The sequence below is a fragment of the Corvus kubaryi genome, unplaced genomic scaffold, assembly GCF_017639235.1.
Source record: "Corvus kubaryi isolate FWS band 111438036 unplaced genomic scaffold, C.kubaryi_AGA036_p1.0 71, whole genome shotgun sequence".
NCBI classification, from domain to species: Eukaryota; Metazoa; Chordata; class Aves; order Passeriformes; family Corvidae; genus Corvus; species Corvus kubaryi.
In genome coordinates this window covers 4,778,749-4,799,301 of record NW_024582059.1, presented here as the reverse complement: position 1 = coordinate 4,799,301, position 20,553 = coordinate 4,778,749, and the positions used below count along the sequence as shown (strand labels likewise).

Genomic DNA, 20,553 nt, shown 5'->3' with positions numbered 1-20,553 from the left:
GCAAAATGGTGTCAGCATGTGGATGTGGACCATGTGATAAAAAGCGAATCATACCTGGTTTAAACAAAACTCACATAGAGGGAGAATTTTTAAATACTAGGTTAGTGCATGCACAGAGGATTTTGGTGATTTAATTCTCTCCTCTGGCATGTACCTTTGACAACAATCTTGGATTGACTTTGCATTGAAAGCATGACAAAAACTCAGTGAAACTGGAGAAGCTGAGGGAAATCCCTATGTTCTTAAAGGAAAATATAGATAAGAAAAGCTACCTGATAGAGCAGATAACATCAGCCATCTATGTAATGATTTACGTTGAATCTCTTAGAGGATACCAAATGCTTTGGAAGGTGAAAAAAGGTCTTGTATAGCAGAGAAACATTTTTAGTGTTTGTGATTTTGATGATCAGTCGATTCTCTAAGCATAAGTTTGTATTTTGTAGCAGACATGCACAAGAAACAATTCTCCTATTTGGGAAATGTTACTTTTCTTCATTACTCCTCTGGATTTTTACCATGATTTTGACTTCCATTGCTTCAAAATTGGTCTTTTTCCATCTCCTTGTCAGAGAAGCCATACGCTACTACATGCTTAGGTATTGCTTTTAGCTGCTTCTGAAAGAGGGCAACCATTTCCAGTAGCTACTCTTCCTGATTAGTACTTCACCAGATTCTATTAAGTTGCAGTCAAAAAAGACAAAGAAAGGTGTATTATATGAAAATTACTGGAAAGTACAAAGAACATTATTATCTTATAAACAATCATAAGCAGAACTCTCCCTTGTTTACTGTAAGAGACATGCATGCTGAGAGATCTTTGCACATTACCTAAGGTCAGGCTCCTGCACTTACCTACTGAATTATCTGCTGGACTCCATCTACTCACATTCCTGCTGGGAGCCCAGGGAATTTACCTGGCTGACTTAACCACCTAGTCTGTCAGTTGCCTATGGGTGGCTGGGGCAGTTGCTCCCCCAGACCACCTCGTCCACATGTTTATTTCTGAAGAGCCATCATCACACAATCCTAACTAAATTATTATACATAATTACAGTGTGTTCATTACTGCAGAAAATCCCAACTCAACTGAGGTAACATGCCAGGGAGTGGGAACCCTCCTGATAGCTTTTACACACTGATTTGCCCCCTGTAAGACTAATCCAGTGTCCTACTGTTTATTAATTTTATTTCTAACTTCAATCACTTTTACAGGATTACAAAATGTCAAGGCAACCTGTACAGTGCAATAGTTCAGTGTATCTCCAGCAAGTCCAACACACCCAAGATGCACTCAGCACAAAATGGAAAGAATATAATGAAAATCAGATGTTCTTGGCCTCCCCTTTGGTTTTATACACCTACTTCTGCTTCATTTCAGATATTCTACCTCAAAATGTACAGTTGACTCGAAATATAAAAAGATGCAAGAACAAGGCACCAGTCTGAGTTAACAAGCTGCTTGCCAGCTGAGGAGTCATGCACACAGCCATTATTACAAGTCTAAAAATAGCAATCCTTTGAGAAGCTCTTAGAACATCAAAATGTGGCATGTCGATATAAAAGTAATCTGTGGATAAAAGAAAAAAGATGGCAAGAATCTATTTCAAACAGAAGGTTAAAGAAATAAAGCGATTTAATCCCAACTTCCAGAGGCACGTATTGCCATCATTATCAGTGATGTTGGAGCCAACTGCTCTACGTGGGCTCTTGCTGCATTCCCTTCAGAATGTCCAGGCTCCCAGGCATTGAGGTCAGTTCCATATGAAAGTTACAGTTTCCTAGCACTCCTTGAACACTCTTTATGTGTTTTTTCTACCCATTTTCTATCTCCCCACAGCAAACCTTTCCAGAACAATTGTGTTCCTTGCTGTTCAACACTTTGCACAGTGGAAGTCAGGTTCAGTTGGGCCCCCAGTGAATCTGTTGTGACAGCAAGGCATCAAATACCAGATAGCGGCCCATAGCTTCGTCTTTCTCCCTAACAGATGTGCAGGCCACTTCAGAGGCCCTGGCAGAACCAGCTTTGTTGGCCTACTGAAATGACACATTAGTGCTGGCAATCAGCCCGGAAACTTTAAATATGGTACAAACTATGACTCCAGCCCAGAGAAAAAAGGTTAAGAAAATGGCAAATACCTTGAAATTAGAACTCTGTAATCTCATTCAGCCTTTAAAATCAGGAGCCTAAAACTAAATACTGTGCACACATTGCAGCTACACAGTGAGGTTCCTCATTTGTTGGCAGATCTGGAATTTCACATGAGTCTGTCACACAGGAGCAGCTAGGAGGAATTTGAGGAGCAAATGTGGGGCAAATACCTTGGTCGTGATCTCACAGCATCATTTTTCATTTCCTTCTTTTAAGAAAGGCACACCCTCAGGATGACTATTTTGATGTGTGCACCATTTGCTGGGTGGAGGCTCTTCTCAACTTCTGGAGGAGATGCCCTGTGAAATTCACTCCCTCCAATCACATGCTCCTTTATGTGCAGAAAACTGCAGTTTAAGGAGTACAGCTACACACAAACCCCCCAGGCTGCAGTTATAGGATGAGCCTGCTATATCCACCAGCACAGGCAGAAAAGGATTCCCAGCCTGAAGAGAGACAAGAGGAGCAGCTGAGAAGTGGCTTCCTCAGATGCTGAACTGCACGTGGAAGTCCCTCTAGATGTGGGTCCCTGGTGTCCAGCCAAAGGGGGCAAAAGTAAAGACAACTAGCTGTAATGGGTTGGAAGACTTTCTTTTAGGCAGCCTCCTTTTCCAGAGTAGTTCAATCTAAGTGTCGTTCTCTGAGTACACACTGCACTAGAGGCTCATGCAGTAGAGCACTTGTTAGCAGCACATTTTATGGTCTGCAAAGAAATAAAGTTCAACTGCTCATGCTCCAAAGCACTGGCAAAACACAGCCATCCCTCAGCTCAAATACACACTTTGGCACAACACTGCAAAATGCAGCCTATACTCAGTAGACAGGTCAGTTCTCAGGCTTGATCCACTTCAGTCTGCAAAGCTGACTCTAAAAAATCACAAAATGATGAGAAAATGCTTCTACCACACCTGCAGAAGACAGCCTAGTTGTACAGTTTAAATACTTTGTACACCAAAAGTGCATGATTTTGAAGACCCCAGCATGCCCATTTCTTGGTGTAATAAACACCTGATCAATCTCAGCTGGAAACACTGCATCCATCCCTGGGAACACCGAGAAGGCTTTCTAAAGGACACACTGCTTTTTTCACCAGGATAGCAATGAGGTATCTAGATGAGGTTTCTCACACAACTAAAACAGTGCACAGTCAGACTACTTGAAACAAAGGGCTTGCTAAAAGGAGATGGTTCACTGTGAAAGTAGAGCTCAACTTTGTGTTTTGTTAGAGAGATATGGAAACATGTAACCAAAAAAAAAAAAAAAGTAATCTCACAAAAAGGGTATTACTGGGATGGTCACTGAATTTTTTTTCCTTTGAAAAAAGGAAAGGTCCACAAGGAGTTAAGATAACAATGACATGATACTAGAAGAGGAATATTTGTAATGTGTAGTACTAATTCTATTGTAACTGAAAATCATCAAGGCACACTTACCTATGCTGTAGACAAAATACTCTGTATTCAAAGAAACATAACATCAGGAACACTGACACTACAGTTCATTAATACTGTCAGATAACATGAGGCAGTCACACAGTTGACTGCAGTAACTACTGAGAAATCAAATGAGGAAGAATTTACAAATTGTAATTTCCTAGTAAAAACAAGTCAGCTGTAGTGGTGGAAAGCAAACCTTTTCACATGTCTGATTTTATGCCTCCTTGGTAGATTTCAAAGGTGCAGACACAACATGAAAATTATTTTTAGAGCTTTATAGCTGGATACATTTAGTAGCCTTTTGCTACTTTTCCCTGTATAAGCGGGCATGTTCTCAATAACTTTTCTCTTTTATTCTGGAATGCCATCATGATTGGGAATCAGGACACTTTGTGTTTGCCTTATTTCCCAAATTACTTGGAAGAAAAAAAATGTAAAGACTATCTATGCATCACCTAAATGGAAAAGCAAAATTATTACCAATGTTATAATGATTTATTGTGTAAGTTTTGGTTTCATTTAAAGAAAAACAAAAGGATGTTCTTTTCAAGGCATAAAACAGTATTGTCAATCAGTACTGATGTCCATCCAAAACATCAGTACAGTAGTAGTAACTGCTATTAATGAGCATTGCAAGTAGACCATCTGAACCAGAGCCATTACTTAGACTGGTCCATGCCCTGATTTCACTGAAAATTACAATAATAATTTTTTTAGTCCTTAGTTCATCTATTCAATATCAAAATGTCAAATCCCTCTGATTAGCTCAGCACATACACTGTACTTGAACATCTGAAAGGAGCTTCAGAGGTGCTTTGCACCTTCATCTCATGTGCACAGGGTCACTAAAGAACAGAAACACAAACTTTAAAATTCATTACCCAGCCTATGCCATTTAAGCTCAGCAATCAACTTACAAACTTTGTGTATGCAAGACAGGAGATCACTTGCCAAGATGACATTTATACTCAAAGTAAACAAGAGCACAGTCTAGATTTCCTAATGCATCAAGCTGTTTGCAGGCTGTGATTGCTGATGCCTAATGTCAGACCACATGCATGCAAAGAAGCCATACAGTTGTGAAAACAAAAACCATGGTACTTAAACCTGAAACCTTCATCCTAGGAATCAGAAAGGACTGAGTTAAATTGTAGGTTGTGCGGTCCTCAAGCATTCCTCCAGTGTCCTCCATCAGCATTGATAATCCCTTGTCAGAGCACAGGACCCACTTTCCTTTGCTAAATGATGGAAAAGCATGTTTGGAAGAAAGAAGTGAGGAGTAAATAAATGAAGACAAAAGATGAGGCCATTTGTGGAACCACTTAGAATCACTATGTTGCTAAAATAACCTTGTAATATGAGGAAATTGGCTGTGAGTAGATTTTCAGCTACAAAGAGCCGCAAAACCTCAACATGGTTTGAAGCAGTTTTGCAGAAGGGAAGCAGCTGTAGTAGCTGGCTTGGATTCTGAAATGTGTTTGGGATAAAAAACCCCAACAAAACAGCAAAACTCCCCACACATTCAAGACATACATATCTGCAGAGAACATCAGGAGAGCCTAAGAGAGCTCAACAGGGCCTGGATGAGAACCACACCTCTTCTCAGGAAGGAGTGATGAGTGCACCGGGAGCCTTACTCAATTTACTCTCTTATTTTCCCTGCGCAGCCTCTACCAGCAAGGGACTTTCAGCTTTTGTTCTTCCCAAAGGTAGGCTAGGTTAGAAAGCTCTTAATACTCCTCTTTCTACCAAGTATATTTATCTGAGCAAGTCCCAATGGGCCTGAATCTAGCTACAACTTTCTGGGCACATCTGACTGTTACGAAATGTAGTGACTCAGCCAAACTACATCAAAAGAGAACATATTTTATTTTTTTACTGGAACTTAATACACCAGGGCAGGAAAAAAAAAACCAAACCAGTGTCAGAAAAGACACATCCCCACATATCTTTATCTTAGAAAGCTTAATCCTTCTCTCTGACCCTAGGCAGGTGTTGCTATCTGGCTTTCTGCCTCCCCACACACTATTGACTGTCTGCCTCCCTCCCCAGGCCCATAGCTCTGCATTTCATACGCCCTAAATCACCTGTCCTGTGATGCAGTTGAATCAAAGGTATCAGCGGTTCCCCTCTTATGTTCCCATTGCCATGGTGAGCAGCAACAGAGCCTGAAAATATGAGGTCAAAACATAGCTTAGATATCTCCCACAAGCCATATGGAAGAATCATTTTCTGAGGAAATTTCTGGCATAAATTTGTGCTTGCTCTCTGACCAAAAGCACACCTCAGCTTAGCGCTCTGGACTCCTAACTGAGCTCCTGGGACAGAAAACCATAAACATCCCTAAAAAGCTTGAACCCAGATTCCTCTCCAGGAACTGAAGAAGAACTTCCCAGTTCCTTATAGGTTGTCAGTGTTACCTCCTTGATGTCTGTCAGCCTCACTGTTTCCTTCCACCATGTGGAAGTTCAAGTCCCTGGCACATACCTGCACTGCTTTGCCAAGTACCCCAACATCACTTCATAGAAATTGATTATTATTTTCCATCTTTCAGAAGCCTTCCAGCCTCTCCTTGCAGAAATTACGGTGGTAACGTATGACAATATATGTTGCATCTGGATATAATATTTGTGGAGACAAACGAGACCTCTTTCCCGGTTACTATTCCACTGAAAATCAAATGTCAGTCTGCATGTCTTGGATTACTCAGAGATAATGCAGTTAGCATCACAATACAGTTATGTAAACCGTATCAAACTAATCAAAAATCAAGACAGAGGAAAAAATTGGAGAAGTCAAATGAACCCTGGAAAGAGACATGAAGTACAGGCTGCCAGGACTGCACGTGCTGAAATTCCTGAGGAAAGATGAAAATTATTGTGGTAAGTACATCACAATTTAGGCCAGGCTAAGAGGGAGGCTGTCCGCTTGGTGAAAACCTGGACCAAAGCAGATATTCAGCATAAGAGACTGTGTTCTGGAGACAGGTATGAAGACGCAAAGTATGAAGCAAAAAAAGGCAGAAACACAGTAACAACATACACTCACTGTCTTGTCTCAGCAGGAGTCAAAATTCAATTACTGGGACCTACCAGATTTCAGTATAAATAGATATTTTTGGGCATTAAATAGGATTAGTCAATAGATGAGAACACAAAAGTGCAGTATTGACAATAGTGTCAATATATCACAGTGGCGATACTGCAGCCCAGTTTGGTATCCTAGGCTTGATGAATTATACACTGGGCAACACAGAAGCTTTTCATTTATGTGTTACCTCCTGTACCACCTCAGCCTCCTCTGGATTAATTTTAAAACAGTTATTTTGGGAACTTGTGAAAACAAAGGCAGCTCCATGTCAATTTTAGCTTGGGAGACTGGCAAAAATCCCATTATACCTGGAGCTTATGTGGAATCAAATGCAGACTTGGGCCTTAATTTTGACACAGGTATCACAACACAGAGACAGCAGCTGTTTTTTGCACTGTGAATTGCAACAAACCTTCTCTACTGGTAAGTTTTCATCTTATAGCTTCTTTCTGACCTGAAAAACAACAATGCAATTTAGAAATTCTTCTCCTCTACCTTGAAACAATCTTGAGGAATGCAAGTGAATGCTTCATTTTAATCTGGATCACCAGCAAGATGAAATACGATTAAAAAAAAAAAAAAATCCAAATTAAGAAAAAGATGCGACATCCAAGGAAAACAAATAAAGATTTAGCCAGAAAATAGGCATAGCTGAATGGAAAATGCCCTATGCAATACAAAAAGTCCCAGTAAAGGTTTGTGAATAGCCTGCTTTTCCCACTTCACATCAAAAACACACTTCAATGCTTCATTGTTTCAGTCCTGAGAGATCTGAAATGTTTGCCTTGAACTACTACTGACCATACACATCAGTTTGATGAGAAAGACCAAAAGTTTGGTAGGAAGTGTGTATTGTAAGCTGAGGAGCAACAGCTCAGAAGCTGTATCATTCAGCAGGCAAAAGTACACTACAGCCTTCACATAGGGAAATAAGTCCTCTCTTGAAAAAGCTCATGGAAGTAAAAACAAAAGGACACTAAGGAAGAGCAAAAGCTCTCTCGGTGCATTGAGATGACCGGCATGCAGCAAACACCTTTCCAAACCTTTCCAAAACACTACTGCACTTTCTAGGTCACCATGTGTAGGTTACAATATCTTTCCAAAGGCAAAAGAGTCTGGAAACTGGTCTGGAAGATAGTCCTGATCAATTCCTAGATGATAGATATATATGTCATTATGTTACAGGACTGAACAGCAGCATAGTAAGCCAAGTCTCCTTCCTGAAGGTAAGATGATACCGTGCAAGTCATTTCCTTGTCTTCTTGATATTTCCAGCTGCAGCAAAGACAATAATGATGATGCTCACTCTATTATGCATTTAGATAAGATGATGAAAATAAACAGAAGTGGATATGTACTTAGGATGAAATTACTTGCTGTGGCTTTTTCTCTTCACTGTCATGCAAACTCAGTCAAGGAAGCTTAACAAGATACTGAACTTAAATGCATCTGGAACTGGACAATCCAGATTCAGCCCTAGCAGTGTAAGAGTTAGAATCATTATTAATATGCTGAATACCACTTCTCCAAAAATCTCAATGTGAAATATCAGAATCCTCTAGAAGGTGGGGGTTTTCCCCTCGCCATGGGCATGTTATCATGGATATTAATTGGAAAAAGTCTATTTACTTCAAATAGGAGGGGGAAATGTGCCAGACTGGAGATGCCCATGGCAGTTGCAGTGAGGAAACAATAAACTAAAGAAGTCTAGACCAACATGAAAGCTTTTAACATGCCATTGTAAAGGTTCAAGCATCTGTTAGACAGACTTCTTTAAGAGTCAGATGATTTTATCACCAATCACCTTAATGATGGTGCATAGTCAGCCAAGAGGAACTGTGGACACAATTTGACTCTAATTTTTTGAACTCGTAGACTTTTTAAAAAATTTCTATTTTTTAGAAAGACACTATAAAAATGAAAACACAACTAAACACAACTAAAAGAAGCAGCAGAAAAGTCTTGCTGAGCAATCATATAATCATAGAATACCACGGAAGGGGACCTCAGGACAGTTTTGCTGTGGCACTCCCAAGGCGATGCTCACCTTACCTGTGCCGTTCTACCAGCATGAAATCACACCCACAAGCTTGTAATCCAGCCCAGAGACTCCAAAGAGAAAGGTAGTTGTCACCTCTACCTGTTGTTCATCTAAATAATAGTCCTCAGCAGCAAGAAATTGGCACACCACAGCTATTTATGACACCACTCTGTGATCTGCCTCACCCACACCTCTCTTTCCTTGGTAACTCTGGAAAAGAGCTTACCCTTCCCTTGGACTCCCTTTGATAGCAAGGGATATCCATTTAGCTCTTCCCAGTGGAAGAAAATTCTCATGGATCTAAGGTACCTTTGACAGCCAAGGCTTACTTAGTCTCTCTGGTTATCTGAGCACATCAATCAGCCCAGATGAAGTTTATAACAGATGCAAGGACTCCCTGATGACTTTTCCCTCACAGCCAAATCTCTCCTTTGTTGTTTTATGAAAGTTGAAATATTTATGTGGGAATGTACCAATATCAAACTTCCGTTTAAGATTCTTTAACTCTAGGATGGAACTTCAGAGGGAAACTAAAGAAATACACTTAATCTGCTCTGTGAGTACCAGCACTTCTGTAAAACAAACACGACAGTGATGAAGGATCTCACAGGACGCAACATCTCTGAAACTCAATCTCACACAGCATAAGTACAGTCCCCTGATACATCCATCCTCTTTTCTACCTCCTCTAACGGACTACATTTGAATCATGCATATTAGAAAAAACATCAGGACGGTACCGTTAGCTGCACTACAAGTCGCAGAAGCACAAATGGCATGGAACGTCTAAGCCTTTTAATAATGATCCTGTTCTCCGCTGCAGATCACCTGGCATGCAGAGCTCAGCTCTCTGAAAAAATAATGCAGTCACTCCCTGATTAAATTACTCCTGGAGTGGAAAAGACATTGAGCAGCCTGCCTGTTTCGATTGGCTGTGTAGTGACTGAGCTCCATGAATATGGAAATAATTGGAAATCCTAGACCAATACAGAGCAGGACAAAGAATATGTGACCCACATAAAGGGCATGCTGGAGTTGCATTAAAGTGAAATTATAGTGTAATGTTCAATAAGTGAAAAATTGTTTATATCAGTGATAGAGGTTAGAAAACAAATAAAGATTACTTCAGTAAAATGCCAGAGGGTTCCTGTGGGTTATACCCAGCCCCCACCCTGGAGATGTCTGCTGAGATAAGGAGAGTGCTTAACCTCCCAGCAGAACTCCCCTGGAAAGGCAGCCACTTTCAGTTATGGCGAGAAGAAGACAGACCCAGAATCCTCTGGGAGACCCTGTGCAGATCCTTTGTAACCCATTGGCCCTTACCCTCGAATACCCACTCCCTGTATCCCTATAAAGCTAGCCCCCTGCCCCTGCGAGGGCAGAGAGATGCCTGTCCCTGGCCTCCCTTTCGCCGGAGTGCAGACTAATAAAGCTGCCTCATGTGGAACAGCTACACGGGCCTCTCATCTCTCTCCCTGGTCTGTCTTGGAGGCTGCCCTGCAGAGCTGAGCTGAAGTCACGAACTGACAATCACCAAAGAGCTGACAGCCTTGGCACGGGCCCTCCTAGCCAGCAGCTGAGGGAAGACACCGGGCCCTGGGAATGGGCCTCTCTTGGGACCATCTCTCTGGACCGGTCACAGCTTTCTCGGTCAGAGATACTGGCCCCAACAATAGCTGCCATAGGTTCCAACAGAGATGCAAAGCCTTTTCAAATGCATTTTACAGGCTCCTTTCTCCTAGGAAAGAGGTAAAACGGAGATTTTATTTTAAATCCTAATTCATAACTCTAATCTACACCTTTGTGTCTCTTTTGCTCTTGATGTTTAATAAGTTAACAAGATTACTAAGTAGTTGCCAGACAAGTTTTTTGATTTGGGCTCTGAAGCTTGGACCTTAGTAGTAGTTAATAGCCCAAAAGATTCTAATCAGAGTATGAGAAATGGACAAGTACCCCAGAAAAACCAAAAAGCTTTACCACCAAATGAGTCTGTTTTCACCAACTCAAGCAAAGAACTGCAAAGAAGGTAAGAAAATTACAGCCCTTAACTTACTGGAAAAATTCTGTCACATATGACTGTAAAATCTCGAAAAAAAGCTTACATTTTCCTTGGACGTGGCTCACTTGACCACCTGTGCTAACCAGGAAGAACCAGCACTGCAGTGTAAGAGGTGCTTTGGTGAAATTGAAGTGATCTGCTTCCCACATACTCCCAGCAGCTGGAGTACAGGGCACTTCCAGATGTCCCACATAGCTCTGTCTCTCCTGCCACTCCCTGGAATTGCTGGCAAACAAGGTATGTTACAGCAAATTTCTTCAGCTTCTTTTACCTGGCTGTCATAGCAAAAGGCAGATCCAATAGCAAGGGAGAAAAATGAAGTCTAAGTCACACTGGACAAATACAAACATCCATGCACGTAGAATTCTAAACTCTTTTTGTCCCCATCTGAAAACTACAGCTACTAGTTCATGACAATACTTCTAAGAGGTTCTGAGATGTGCTCTCAAAACAGTTTTGCATGTACCTTATGTTTGCAAAGATCTAGTTTCTTAGTGTAGTTAGTTCCTAAGGATTTTAGAGTGAAGCTTTATTTTCCTTTCTCTAATGCTAAGAAATTTTCCTTTCATTCCTTTAACATTACGTAAGTGCTTTTCATTTCCCGAACAATTTTCAGAGAAAGCCGGTATATTTTTGGAATAGCTTATTAATTCATAGATTTATATACACGGTTTAGTTAAGCATGAGAAAACTCCACCACTGACTTTTATCTCATGGAATCACCTTACACTATCCCGCAAATTGAAAAGTCAGTGACATGTCTTCTATCCCTGTGGATCAAACAAATCTCCATTATCAGTTTCTAAGCTAATAACCACTACTTTCACAGTAAGCTCATTAATCTAAAATATTTCTGTTCAAATTTGCTAGGATTAGAGGTAACATTATGATGTGTTACGTATTCCCCTCAGATAATTTTTTTACTTAATAACAGTCTGATGAGAAAAAAATAGTGCAGGTAACCATGATTCACAATACACACCACTGTATATTTTGCTAATAGCTTTTTACAAGTTTTCCCAAAGTTTATTTAAAATCTCTTCCCTGAAACCAAGAGGCTCCACCTTCTTGCAAATAAAATAATACAAAATTTCCTGTACAAAGGGTGTTTCAAATCTGTTACCTCTATTTTCAGACTATTATAACTGAAAAGGAATGCTTTTCTAAAATACTGGCTCCACATTAAAAGTACACATGGGAAAGACTATTTGATGTAAAGCTCCTTTCAAAATCAAAACAACTCAAAGTTTCCCTCTGCGAAGGAAGTCGATACCTATGTGGTCATTCTAAATGTTAATGAAAATATCAGTTGTAGGATACATGAATGCAAAAAACCCACATATAGACATACTGTGGTCTGGGCAAGCTGAAGTCTAACTGTCCTGTCAGGGGTTGGGTGACAGGCTACAAAAGTTAAAAAATAAAAATTAACACAATGCACCCTTCAAAACTGGAAGCCGCTTGGTTCACTGAGTGATTATCATTGATCCCTGGCACATGTAGCTCTATCTAACTCTGTTATAATCATGGCCAGCACTTTCGTAACTATCTTCTATGAAATCAATTCATAGGGGAAAATGCTAAAAAACCCCTCAAAATTATACAAGGACTAAAATTCCACTTGTAAGACTAAAATGTTCTGCCTTGTAAGCCCTCCCAGATGTAGCTGAAGTACCACCTTGGTAGCAGAAATGGCAGCACACGTGACATAGCATCTCCTTACATTTCACCATTCACATCCCAGCAAGAGATGTGTGAGTACAACACAAACTAGTGACCATCGGTACTGGTCTGAGTAACATGAAACTCTGAAGCTGTCTGCCTTAGTGCATGTGCTTGGGAGGCCTTTGGATATTCAATTACTCCTGTGGTTTGAACATTTTGGCCCATAATTCTTTATTAATCCAACTTTCAAAAGAAACGATCACTTAGTAAACCAGGTGGAGTTACAGATGGCTCAACTGGTTTGAAAACGAAGTGATTCTAATTTCTAAATATGGCTATACAATAAAATATAACCTAGTTGGCAAAACTCTGAGCTTAAACGCAGGACATTTAAGTCCAGCTTCTGGTCCTGCAACTGGCCCACTGGCAAGATTCCTTGTGAGTCTTTTTACCATACACAAAACAGGAACAGTAAGAGAATTGCCTCAAAATCTGAGCAACATTATAAGCAGATGATTAATAGATATATTGGGCTGCAGACTTTTGGCTTTGAAAATCTTGATCCAGTTTCTTATCCTGGAAAGGAAGAGGGGATTATTCAATTTAAGAACTGTCAACTATTTATAGCCTCAGCTACAAAAAGCCAATTCTTTTAAGAAGTAGCAAGCCAGAAACCTCTTGCTGCCACAACCATCTCCAGTAGAAACAATTCCCAGGGGCATCTGCACACTGTTCCAAGGTTGCTGGAGTGCATATTGTTCCATGTCCTCTTGCCAGTAAATTGCCAAACAACTGTCAGAAACACAATGGAGAAGAAAAAGGGAAAAAAATTTCCGAAGATTTAACTTCAGAAGAGTTTCTATCACTGTTCTGTTACTCTAGGAGGATGATGCCCATGTCCAAGTGACTGAGTTACGTTTCTCTGTTATCAAGGCAATGCAAGCTGATCTAGTGGAAGGTGTCCCTGCCTATGGCAGGGGGATTGGAACTAGATGATCTTTAAACAGTGTTCAACGCTAATGTACTCTTAAGAACATTCCCATTGGCTTTAATGGTGCTTGGCATGGAACAGTTAGCACAGTACAGTTTAGCCTAAAACACATAAACTTGTTGATGATGAACCTGAAAACAGAATCCAGAACTGTAACTACTCTAAAACTGAGGAGCTATCTTTGTGCCTTAAAAAAAAAAGAAGTCACCTGCTTCAGTGGGCTCATCCTTAAACAGTAACACACAGCTCTCTGCTATCTTCTGACAATCAACTTTCTGCCTCCGTGTCAGAAGAAAGCCAGAGCACTGCACAACATTGAATATGTTAATTTACTCTTTGGTAGAGAATACAGCTCACCATGAAGACATTTTTTCTGAAAACTAAGTCCCAAAGGGAGGTGAAGACATTTACTCCTGTTTTGACTAACCAGTCAAGTATAACAAGGTAACATATACACTAATAAGGATATCTGTCAGTCTCTAACAAGGAAATAATTAAGAACAATAATGACATCTTATCTGGATAGACACAAATGAAATAATTTGGGAATGAAAGATTAACACTGCATTGTCTGAAAACTTTTGTAGTGCAACTGAATAAAGAATTAGTTTCTCCTAGAATCAGAAAATGACCTGAGGTATGCTGGTGTGGCCAGAGATGTGGTGTGACAGAGCTTTCTCTCACCATAGGGTAACTAACTGATGGAGGCTTGTGAGCAGACTTTTTCCAGTACATGTGACCTGAAAGGTAAGCTACATGCAAACAAGAAAATTTTGTCAGAAGAGGATCAAGTCAGTAGGACAGGGTAAAAGAAAATAGAAGCTAGGTATAAATAGATTCAGCATTTTTGCCTTATGTTTTTTGTCTGTATCTTGCATAAGTGTTTCTAAGTGCATTGCTGATTTTAACTATTACAAACAAAAGCTCATAGTGCATTTCCTCTTAACCTGTCTTGACTTGTGCATAGTTTAGACTAACTAGCCTTTCCTTGTGAAGGCCACAGCAAGACCCAGACCAGCTCACAAGGGTAATAAAACAAGCGCCCATTTAACCAGGCAACAGGAACCCAGTTCAGGGCATGCAAGGAGAAATATAGCAAGCCATGATCTCTGCTGCATTGATTAGGTAGAAAGCTGACACCACAAACATCAGGAAAAACAAACACCTTCCAATAACTGTTGGGAAGTGAGAAGGATGGAATCCAGTAAGATATTGCATCAACTCCAAGGATCCCAAAGAACACACCAAGGCACCAACATCACTTATCCTCCTTCCCCACTCATGTTTTCTGGCAAAGTAATGTCCATAGAAATGTCATCACATCATGGTGGGATTCTGGTAAGATTATCTTTGAAAAGCAGTACTACCTCACAAAAGCTACCTCACAAACCAGAGATCAGAAGGGAAGGAAGGCAGCCCAATACACACTCTACTAGTGATGGTGGATCAGAGATCATATCTAATTTTTTCAGAAAAAGGTTCAGAAAATACGTTCTATAAAGACTGCATTAGTTTACTATACTTCTTACTTTTGAGTTTTTTAAGGAACATTCAACTTGAGAAAACTTTAACAATAGGGAATAAGGGAGGATTTTTTTGATAGTAGAAAACAGGTTACAAATATAAAGTGTGTATTTGCACTGTGATAGGATATGGATTTATAACTCCAGAAAATAAGATGACAGAAAATAATATTTGGTGTAATGTTGATTAAAGAAATTTAAGCCTCAATGGGTTTTAAAACAGCTTTGAATTAATTTATTCATTTGAGTATTGTATATTTATAGTAGTAAATATTTTTGCTCTATAAAATTAAAAATAGTTTACTGTAACTCTGTAACTCTACCCTCCATCATTCCCTACCCCATTCCAAGGGAAAAACCTCTCGACAAACTGTTAAAGGACACTTCTCCTGAATGGAGCTAACACTGGAATTCAAACAGTAAACGTCTTCAGAGATGTGAGGAGCCAAACAAGATAGGTTTAAAACATTTTGCTAAATCAAAAGTGTTTCTGGACCTGCAGTATAACATGTCTGCCTTAAAACGTGCAGACTCCCCTTGTAAGAGATGCCCCAAATATTCAGATGCATTGCTTTAAATAATAAGAAAAATATGGAAAGCATATGCAAAAATACTGAATTATAAAAACTGTAACCTTGATACAGAAAAGGGTAAAATAAAAATTAACCTCCCTTGAATGGAAAGCTCTTAAATTGCCTGAAAAGAAATATGAACAAGAATAGTATTTTCTAATTCCCCATGCACTAATCCTAACTCACCAGCAGTGGTTTCCCACACAAACCCATTTTCAATGCAGTTGCATTGGGCAATGTTGCAGTGACACCTTTCAGCTATTCTGAAAGTCATAAATAATGATTCAACCTTTTAAAGCTATATACTTCCTGTAAGAGGCAACATTAAGTAGACAAGGAAGTAAACAGCTTGATATGAATAAATATTTGTCTATTTTATTTGGACTGCTGTTAAAAAAAGAATACATAAAAAATACATTGTATATGTTTGAAAACAATTCTACTCAAGTTAAATATTACCATAAAAGTCATCCTCTTACACGGAAAGTGATTCACAGTGGAAACAATTTGAAACTCAGTTTTACAAGTTTGCATAAGAATTGCCCACCCAGGGCAAGAAATCCACTCATTCCCACACAATGTGATAAGCATAGAGGAGAAAACCCAAGCAATTACAAAAATGGTCTTTCATTGATCTAGAGTACACAAGCTAATAGGAACATGCAGATATGTAGTAGATATTGTTGAAATAAAACCACAGGATTTTAAGTGTCACAAAGACAAGGAACAGCTTTGTGAAAAGTATAAACACATTTTATCAATAAGAAAAACAAATAGCAACAGGATAATCTTAGTAACTATAAAGAAAATAAATACTGCATGTACTTTATATTCTAATTTCTGAGGTAAGGATAAAAAATTGCCTTACCTCAAATACAGCTTGAAGAGAGACATTAACAATATGCCTACATGCTTTCTTAGTTCCCTTGATAGCAATCTAAGAAGAAATACAAAATAGCAAATAACTATCTTCCCTGCAGAGAGCATGTTCCCAGGAATAACACGCTTCCCAGAAAAGTGTGCAGAAAAGACGCAAAAAAGAAATTAAAAATTAAAACTCAAAAAGACAATCCTTGCAAAACAAAAAGACAAGAACTTTATATTTGAAATTCACAGTGTGGTTTATTGCATTTTAAGGGAGTAAAAACATTCAGGAATTAGATAATATAGACTTAACTGTGATATCACCTCAATTCTCACTAAAATATTAATGCAGTACATTTGTCTACAAAAGGAAGATTGTAAATTCATCCACACAGGACTCAGACACTGAAGACCTAAAAAGATTCCTGTTCCAGTAGTAGGCACACATGGACTCACACGATACAACCTTATAAACTTGCTTTTTCCTCCCAAACTACAGTGCTTGCTAAAGCGACACTCAAATGTTAAATGCTTTGGTCAAGAGTTCAGTCACTGACCTGCAATGAAAGCCTTATGTTCAGCTCCAACATTTTCTAACAGCAAACAAGAAAAAAACCAGTTTCACGGAATGAACTGTTAAAAAAGAAAATCCTCACATAAGCTTTCCCCGAGGGGGAAGAAATATCCACAAGCTTTAAATTGGCCAGGCGGATTTAAGAGGAAGCAAAAAAAAAAAAAAAAGTCAGCTCTTTCTGTTGCGTCAAAGAGCCCACTGTGCAATAGGAACAGTGAACAGAGTTGTTAAACTGGCAAGCTTTTGCTGAAGACAGCTTTTCAATATGCTCTCAGCATCGTCTCCCAGGGTTGGCTGGAGACAGTCCCACTCCTCTTATATGGGCTCTGCTCCTTCAAGAGGCAATCGCTCTTAAGGACAGTTTCTATAAACATGCTGTTCTCCTGCCTTGGCTGCACATGATGAGGGCAATTGCACATATATACATACCTGCATTCAGGGAGCAGACCTGCACGCACTTGGGGAAAACGCAGGCACACTCAAACTAGCCGCCATTACCTCAGCTTAAGAGCAGGATGCTATTGATGACTGACTGCTTGCTAAAACTCCCTTCCCCACTTAGACCATTCAGTGTGCTGTTGGAAAGCAACCCTGAAAGGCACAGTACTTAGAGAGGAAACCTCTAATGCAATTCCATTGGGATGTTGTAGCCCCAGCAGTGCTCTCTGATTAAAGGAAATCAGTAGTCACACGCTGTTGCCTAGCTTTGTACAGAGAGCTCGGAGAGCCACCAGAGACTGCAGCTACACGGGATGAGTGAACCATCCCTCTTGAGAATGATGGCTCCATCACTGAAGACATCTTTAGAGGCTGAACCAGTGTACATACAGTGAATGGAGTAAGGACACCGAGCAACCTGGTTAAACATTAGTAAAGCCACATTCATCACCACATACAGGAAACTGCCACACAGATCTCTGCAGGTGAGGACACTGCCCTGCATCCCTTTTACAAGCCATGGAGACCTAAGCAAAGGCATTCAGAGCACAGTTCAACCTACTCCAACCTGCGTCTGGTCTGCTGAACTGCCTTCTGGGCTTCACTGCCTACAAAGGGAACCCACGATGGCTTTCCCAAAAAGAGGTTGCAGACAGCAACATTTTTAGAGATGAGTGCCTCTCCAAATGACAAGGCGATGAATGCCTGCAACATGTGCACAGAAAGAACTTGCAAGGAAGAACAGCATTGGTAAGAGGCAGGAATAGAAAAGGGAAAATACTAACTGTGGAAAGCACTTTTCAACGTGACTGCAGAATTAAAAGCAGGGACAAACATATGCAGCTGGTTAATTTAGAATTTCTCTTCTATTTATACATCTTTCAGAGTTGCCACAGGGACATTATCAGCCTGAATATGTGGGAAGGCAGCAGAAGGAAAGGAAGTATATGCAGGAGTTAAATTCTCTCTATTTGTGTTCTGTCTCTACTTAGTGAACTTCTATATGGAAAATTACTTCTTTAACAGCTTCTCTTGAAATTCTTCCAGGTCAAAATGAATTTCTCTCCTAAAAAGGGTTTCCATAAATGACAGACTGAGTTTCTGCAAAAAGTACCTTCAACTCAGAAGTGAAATACAGCATTTTCTAAGCTTTTAACCCTGTAAATTTAGTGCAAGGTCCTATTTGTGCACCAAGCAGTGTGTTGCTTTATTGTGTTCTCACAACACCAGACAGCTCACTGTGTCCAAAGCCCCAGCTGCAGTGTCACTGGAGTCATATGGGCGTAGCTTTGGCCATATGAGAGTAGAGTGATTAATAATTCTGTCTGTGCTGTGTGGAAGATAATTACAATCTGGTTCAGTTTCCCAGATCTAAAAGCTTGGCAGGTATTTTAACACATATAATAATAATAATAATACCTGCTCATAAGATTACCTAAATGTTTCCCCCTATAAATCCAGACTCCCCACCACTCATCACTGTCAAACTGCAGGCTGAAGGAAACTGGTAATATTTGCTCTTTTCCTGAAATGGATTTTTTGTTTATCTTAGTATCATAAAACTACATTTATTTGCATGTTGATCAGGTGGCTGGACCAGATGATGTCCTGATGTCCCTTTCAACCTAAACTATTTTGATTCTGTGAAAATGAGGTCAATTATTAAAAGCTGCCTTAGGCTATTACAGAAATTAAGTGGACTGTGGCCAACTCCAGTGTTTTGAAGCCATAATTTGGATTTACCTGTCAAGATTAAAGACAGTTTCAGAGTCAAAGATCTCCATTCTGTCATTCTGGGAGAAGCTACCAGATCTGCTGAAACATAAACCATAAGCATTCGTACTGATATTACCACCTATGAGGTCATTAACAGATATCACTTTATGGAGAGGGCTATACTGGTTCCCACATGTCCCTTGCTGTTTCACTCTTGCATTCCCAATCTCCTTTTGTTTTTCCCTTCTTATCTATCACACAGTCATCCAATCTCAATTTAGTGTCTTTCAGCTGCAAGGGACAAAGAAGACACTGAGAATTCTCGTGACTGAAAACCCAGACAATTCATCTCAGCTGTAGAAATTCCTCCACACAAAGCAAAGGACACAGATTGACAAAAAAAAATCTACAAAATAACAAAGCCTTTTGCATGATCCCTAGTTTTTGTGTAGACTCCACTACACTGCTAGCTCAACACAGACTGTCTTCTCCAAGGCCTCACTCAGAAGATATTAAGAAGGTTTTCAAGTCTTTTCAGTATTATACAAAGCTTTAGCTTCCTTGTTGCCCATGCCAGACATCAACTCCTGCTCCCCAGGCCTAAGGAGTGGCTATCAATTCAAGCCCACACCATTTAGCACAGAAGTTATCCCAACCTTTGCACCTCCACATCATAGACCACTTTATCCAGCACCTAAAACCTGACCTATGTGCCTAGGGCTTGTTGTTAATACACCACTCCTGTGTAAAAGACAACAGCCTATGGCACCGAGCCAGGAAAGCCAACACAGAACGGATGCTATCTGCTAGGATTATACTGATCCAGAAATGTAGAAGGTGGAGAATGACATTCAAAGCCCTTTGCCGCTGCCAAGTGCTAACTTAATGCCTTCCAAGCACTCTCTTGGCTCATGGAGCCTTGCTTTTGTGGTGCAGAAGGAATCTGAAGCACTATCACCAAGGTCTACAATATGGCCTTTGCACACATCATGTATCTGTCCTTGTGCTGCATCAGCTACACTGCCTGAATGAACGGCAAGCATTATCTCTGTTACAGGCCTTCCTCAAGAAATGGGATGATCTTCCCAAGGAAAAATCATCCTTCACAAGGTGGGATGACTCAACTGCCTTTAGTTAATGCTGCCTCTTTCCTGCTATAGAATGTCACAAAGCCTCTTCCTGAAAAACAAGGCTCATGTAGGCATTTCAGCAGAGTCCTGTATTCCTGCAGGAAGGAGGCTGTGTGCACTTCCAATTGTCTAGATAAAACATTGAGATTCAGCATGTCCTGCACTGTGGAAATCAAAACAGAACAATCTGGGCAAGAACTCAGGAATGCCACTTTAAGTGGAGAGGAAGCTTCAGACCCTGACAGGCGTAGCCCAACCCCACCACCACCTACATGCTTGGCTCCTGGAATGGGAGATGAGCATGC

At 40.1% G+C, this 20,553-nt stretch overlaps 1 protein-coding gene across 2 annotated transcripts in view; it reads right to left on the bottom strand.

The window, feature by feature from the left end:
- CSGALNACT1 (chondroitin sulfate N-acetylgalactosaminyltransferase 1) overlaps positions 1-17,116 on the bottom strand; it is a 43,570-nt gene extending 26,454 nt beyond the window's left edge. Inside the window, exons 1-2 of one of the 2 annotated variants that reach the window (XM_042049770.1) lie at positions 16,948-17,116; positions 16,395-16,463 (exon numbers count right to left, since the gene is read on the bottom strand). The gene's annotated coding sequence lies outside the window, so the exon portion shown is untranslated. The remainder of the gene's footprint in view (positions 1-16,394; positions 16,464-16,947) is intronic. The other variant, XM_042049769.1, reaches the window with a different exon arrangement.
- Between the last annotated feature and the right edge of the window lie 3,437 nt (positions 17,117-20,553).